We start from the raw sequence: 6,837 nt of genomic DNA, 5'->3' as shown, positions 1-6,837 counted from the left end.
AAGATTTTGAGCAGAAAACTGATTAAAGATTAAGATCTTCACTGTAAAAGTCTTTTACTTCCTTGGTTAGGGACATGTTTAGATATTTAATTTTTGTGGTTATTATTGTAAATGTGACTGTTTCCTTGACTTTCTCCTCAGTATGTTTGCCTTTGGTATGCAAGAAATTTGTTTACTTTGTATATTAATTTTATGTCCTGCCACTTTGCAAAAAGTGTTTAGCAGCTCTAGGAGTTTTCTAGTGAAGTCTTTATGGCATCTCATATATAAAATCATATCATCTGTAAATAAAGATAGTTTGACTTCTTTCTAATATGCATCCCTTTTATTTCTTTCTCTTATATTATTGCTCTAAAACTTCAAGCACAATATTAAATAGCAGTGAAGTAAGTACATAACTTTTTTATTCCAGATCTTAATGGGAATTTTTCAACTTCTCCTCCATTAAGTATGATGTTGTCTATAGGTTTGTTATAGATAGCCTTTATATGATTGAAGTATGTAACCTTCATACCTAGTCTCTCCAGTACTTTTTTTATGAAAGGATGTTAAGTTGTGTCAAAGACCTTTTCTGCATCTAGGGGGATGATTTCTGCCCTTAAGTCTATTTATATGATGCATTTCATTTATTGATTCACATATATTGAACCATCCTTGCATCTCTGAAATAAAGCCAATTTGATTAAGGAATTTGCCAAGGTTTCTGAAGGCCCCTGTGGCCAGGAAATGTGTGGCATAGTTGTATTTCAAGAAAGGAAGGCCTAAGAAACCACTGCAAGAAACAGAATATGAAACCCAAATTGCCATGTAGACCTGGAGATAATGGAGAGCCAAGCCCATGGGATGTCTGCCAAAGAAAGCTGAAGGCATAAAGTGAAACCTTCCCAAGAGAGGTTAATAAACTTCAGTTAGCCGAGCTGGAGAAGTGAGGCTACATAGGGCCTAATAAACCTAGATGATTTCATGAGTACCAATGCTGAACATGGGGTTATAAGATTTTGTGTTCACTCTACTGTTTCTGTCTTGCTATTCCCCCCTTTCATCCATGTTTGAATGAGTATGTTTATTTTGTGCATTTTTTATTTTTATTTTGTATTTTATAGGAGCTCATATTTAAGAGATTGCCTTGAGTGTCAAGAGAGACATGGATGGACATGGGATCTTAGAACAGTGTTTGAGGTGTTAAAGATTTAATGGAAAATTTTGAAGTTTGACTACATATTGTATTATGAAATAAACATGAGCTTATGAGCACCAGGAGTGGCAGATTATAGTTTAAAAGGGATATGTTTGAGAGTATAGTTGACAAAGAATGGACTTGTGATACTTAATGTTGACCATCATCCTGAAAGGACCTGGAGTCACTTAGGAGACAAATCTCCAGTCATGTCTGTAAGGAAGGTTCTAGATTATGCTAACTGAGATGAGAAGACCCATCATAAATATGGGTGGCACCATTCCACAGGCTTGGGTGTGGACTGAATAAAAAGAAGAAAATAAGCTGAGCACTAGCATTTATTTCACTGTTTCCTGACTGAAGATGCAATGTGACCAGAAACCTTAAGCTCTGTTGCCATGCCTTCCCCATCATGATGTACAATGCCATTTATCTTTGAGCTGAAGTAAACTCTTCCCTCAAGTTTCTTTTGCAAAGTACTTTGTTCCAGCAAAGTAATAGACTAGATACCAGAGAAATATAAATTAAAACTACATTGATATTTCTTCTCCCCCTAGTCAGAATGGAAGTAATTAAAACACAAATAACAACAAATGTTTGGAAGGGTGTGCACAAAAAGCCATCCTTATAAAATGCCTTTGGGAATGTGAACTAGTTTAATCACTGGAAATCATAGGAAGGTCTCTCAAATAACTAAAAATAAGGCTAGGAAGATAGCTTAGTCAGTAAAGGATGTGGACCTAAATTCATATTAACACACAAATTCTGGGCAATGCACTGTGTGCCTATAATCCCTGCACTTCGTATGCAGAACCAGGCAAATCCTGAGGTCAACCTTGGTAGCTAAACTAACAAAATCAGTGAGCTTTAAGTTCATTAAGAAACCTTGTCTGAATATATAAGGTGGAAAACAATAGAAGAATACATGCAACTTCAACTCCTGGCCCCATCTGCACATACAGATGCATCTGTATACACACACACACACACACACACACACACACACACACACACAAAACCACAAGCACACATAAATGCAAGCACAGTATATAAATGGGAACATAAAAATTAAAAATGAATTTTCATTATTACCTAGCTACTCTTGGACATTTATGCAAAGGACATCAATTAAATATGTCATAGAGAAAGAAGATCTTCACACAGCAATGTTGGGTGCAATGCTCTTCACAATAGGTAAGTTAAGAAACCACCCTATGTGTCCATCAACAGAAAAATAGATACAGAAAATGCAGTTTATGCACACAATGGAATTTTTCAACCATAAAAACAATCATGTTTTATCATTGGCAGGAAAATTGTTACAACTGAAATGCTGCAGGTAACTTCTCTTACTGGGATAAAGCGCCCAGCCAAAACCAGTTGATGGGAGGAAAGTTTTCACTTTGGCTTACAGTCTTGAGGGGAATCTTCATGATGGCAGGGAAAACATGGCATGAGCATAAGCTAGACATCACCTCTCCCACAGCAGGTGGAGCTGCAAAGGGGGAGCTGGCTATGAAGCCCTTAATCCCACCCCCAGCAATATACCTCCTGCAGCAAGGATTCACCTCCCAAATTGCTACCAGCTAGGGACCAAGCATGAAAAACATGGATTTATGGGGAACATCTGATTCAAACCACCTCATGGAGATAATTATATTAATTGGATTAAGCCAGTTTCAGGAAGGAAAATATTGTTTCACCCCCATCTGTAGATCCTAGATTTTATAGACACATAAAATCATGTACTTTGGTAGACATGGGAGTAGATGTGAAACTCTATAGGAACAAAGGAGACTAATGTGAAAGGAGGCTGAAAAGGGGAGTGTAGGAGGTGAGAAGTGGGTATACAATGTACAATATATGTTTGCATGAAAATTTTCTTATGTAGCAATACCATGTAAAATGAATGTGTAACATGAAAGAATTTTTAAAGGAAATGAGAATAGCAATGTATTACATACTTGGTGTAGTTCATACTGCAGACAACACGGTGCTAATTATAACAGCTCTACTCAACTCAAAATTGTCTTTACCATTTACTAATTATATCTGGCAACATACAAGTGGGTAAAATGGCAATAATATTGCTTTTAAGAGAACTGCTTCCAAGATGAAATGAGTGTGACACATCTAAAGCTCTTAGAATAAGTGGCCCATGAATGTTCAAGAGATGTTGACTTTTTGTATAATGGTCACATTTTCTTTCCATTGTTCCTTGTCAACCTATAAATACATCATTGGAAGGCAACTATGATAACCATTGTATTACCAACACCTCCAGTAAATTCATCTTTAATCCCCTATATAGAATTTAGTTCTATCAGTAGGATATATACATATATATATATATATTTGCCATTTTGGAATGAGGGAAGGAGTATCACACTAAATTATGAAAACACATTAACACATTTGAATCATGAACGTATTCACTGCTGCATGCCCAGGACTATGACAATCCCTGGTGTGCAGAATGTTCTCAGCACATGTTTGTTTGATGAAGTTGTGCAGGACCAGGTAGAATGATATACCTGGCGGAGAATGGGCTACTAGGAGAGATGAAGAAAAACACTGAAGATCTTAGATGAGAAAATTCCTAAAAAATAACTTCAGAGAGAGAGATTAAAAGGAAAAAATATATTTTTTTATATTTTAAAATTTGGGCTGACATGAACTGCAAACTCTTCCTTTCATCCCCTTGGTAACATCTTTGTTTTTCCAAGTCTTGCCATTTATAATGGAATTTTTACTAGCTGTCAGGTTGAATCAAAATAAATATCCACCTAGAATGGAGAAGAAGCATTAGAATGATTTACCAATACCATATCAAAATATCATCAAGAGTATATTTGAGGATAAATAAAATTGACAGAATAAGAAACATTTTTAACTGTACATATTTTCTTTCTACTATATTCTCTTTTTTCCAAAAGAAATCCCTAATTTCAGTAAAATACACCCACTCCCACTTTCTTCTGGCAAATACAGTTTGGTATGAGTACTTCTTCCAAATAAGGCACTTTTGACTCTAAATTTGAAGATGTGCCTTTGTACAAAAATCAGTAAGCATAATGGCCATGTTAACAAGAGCAAACAATTTTTAAAAAAGAACTATGACACTTCCTGCAAAGTGTTCACACTACAAGAAGATACAGATGCCTTCAAGAGTTACTTTTCACCAGACATGCAAGTGAGCAATCCAGAAGAAGGTTGGATTTGCTTGAAACTGGACAGATAACTGCCCCTAGATATCCTCCTATCCAATCTACATCACGATGACAAACCTGTGTCCAAATCTATTCTGAAGGTTCATGGTGACAAGAATGCTGTCACTTGAGGTAAATACTGCATTTGCTGATCTTCTTAGGGGCAAAACACTGGAAGAACATAAAAGTCAATTTACCCTTTTAGCAAGATTTCTAACATGAACAAAATGATATGAAAGAAGCTTCCACTGTGAATATTACAAGATTAATGGGTGGTGTGCACGGAAGACTAGTCTCTGGAAAAAGGGGGGGACTCCAATTAGTGTCATTGGCCAATTTTGAAGAAGGTGTCACTCACTGCACAGCTCTGAGCTACCACCAGCCTATACCTGCACACCACTGATGCTTACATGTGAATTAACCCATCGCCTTCTCCCCAGAATTAGAGCTTAAATGGTTATGCCATGTTATCAAGTCTAACCCTTCTACCCAACAACAAGCTTCAAAGGAAGTACACTGTCTATATGTTGTCTTCGAGATGGAACAGAGCCTCAAAATATAGCAAATCTGCAAATTTATGAAGGGCCTGAAGGGGGCCCAGCAGCAAAGAGAGCACTTCATGCTGGCTGCTGTCATTGCATTGCACATTCAGCCATGTGCTCACTCTAGCTGTAGCCTTAGAACAAGTAGCTAAGGAGTAGGTGCTGATTCTATCTTGGTTTCCCTCCTCCACCTTGTTCCCATTGACCATCCTGCCAAATCCAGAGTTGTCACTCCACTGGTCTAACATTGGAAGAAGGAGGGGGTGTCTCCAAAACCAGTAAAGTAATTTCATTCCGCCTCTTCACAATCCTGCCTGGACTTAAGGTTATATAAAATTGACCAATAGGGCCAAGAAGTTAATGAAACCTTTCAGTCATATTGCAAGGGGGTGTATTTTACTTGTTAAGATGATTTCTGGCCAGAATTAAGCAGCATCCTACCTTTGAAGGCATGCTACCAACACTCTCCACTGCATGGTTTCCTGGGGAAAGATTAACTAATATTGTCTGTACTATGACAAGCTTTCTATTTGTGGCTGCAGACAGATGGACTCAGTTCTGTGTGTGCCTCCATCACAAGCACTCTGCTTGGAAATTCTCAGTTGAGGGAAACAATCCTGAGCAGGGCCCATCCAACAGTCTCTATTTCTACTACACTCACACATTATAAGTTCACTGAAATGTCGAGAAGTCATTCTTCATTGTTTCTGAGTCTGGGTCAATCTATTAAAATCTGCTTCTGGTAATATCCTAGCCACTAATGAAGAGCATTTGACAAGCCACAAGGTCAAGCTGTAAAATCTCCCCTGAAGATGAAGTTGCTTTTTGAGATCCAGAGTCTGCATAAGGATGTAGTATGTATCCAGTGTCACTGGGTAATTCTCAGTGCTGAAGATCCTCTTCTTGAACTGATTCTGATTCTAATGAGACATAGTCACCAATACAGTGAGAGTCTATCACCATTCTAAAGACAGTTGTATGAGCACACACAATTTATAACTGCTGATTTTTCTTATGTGTGCCACAATTCTCAGTTTGTCTTAAGCTCCCTTCTCTCTCACATAAACATTTGACTTACTTATCAGTTTACATGTTGCACTTGCCCCTCACCAAAGTATGCATCTGGGGAGGGCACTGGCCACAGCTGATTCAAGATTTTCCTCCCAGTGCCCATAACATGGCCTGACACATACTAAATAACTAACAGGCCTGTTAGCATTTATTAGTACATTTATCTTCAGAGTAAGGTGACCACCTAGTCCCTTGGTCCCTTCTTTATGCCTGTCCCACTTTACAATGTTACTTCTCTAAATGCATAACTATGAAGTAGGAGGCAGATGTTAGTCCAGGCTTAGAACTATATCCTCCAAATCTAACAAGAGGACAGACCCTGCCACACATTGCAGTAGGAGATCCTCCCACCACAGAAGTGGTTCTCATCAGGGAGCGTCACTGCAGGAAGAAAAGAGAGGCTAGGAAAGAGGTGTAGGTGGTGAAGGAATGACAGGGAGGTCTGAGAAAGGAAAAATTCCCAAGATTCTGGCTTTGACACAGGAGCAAAGTACAGATTTCCCTTGAACTATGGAAAGTAGGTATGGTATCTTCTTAAATTGGTTTGACCTATTCCTCTAATGGAGGAAAGTCTGCAAGCTGGGCCCTAGTTTACAAAACCAATGTAGATCTCATGTGGAAGCTCCTGCGAGAAGGTACATTAAGAAACCAAGTCCAATGATTATCTGGTTCAGAGTTCTGTTTCTGATTTTCCTTTCCAAAAATTGCTGCAGGTTAGCTTTGTTATGTGTAAGTATCCCATAATGGTGTTTCAATGTCCTGTCTCAACAGACAGCCATGTCCACAGTACCTGGAGCCTGTATTTGATGCCAGAATACTGCCTCCTCTTAAGAGGAAA

The sequence above is a fragment of the Jaculus jaculus genome, chromosome 2 (genome assembly GCF_020740685.1).
Source record: "Jaculus jaculus isolate mJacJac1 chromosome 2, mJacJac1.mat.Y.cur, whole genome shotgun sequence".
Lineage (NCBI taxonomy): Eukaryota > Metazoa > Chordata > Mammalia > Rodentia > Dipodidae > Jaculus > Jaculus jaculus.
Note: the sequence above shows the minus strand (reverse complement) of the source record.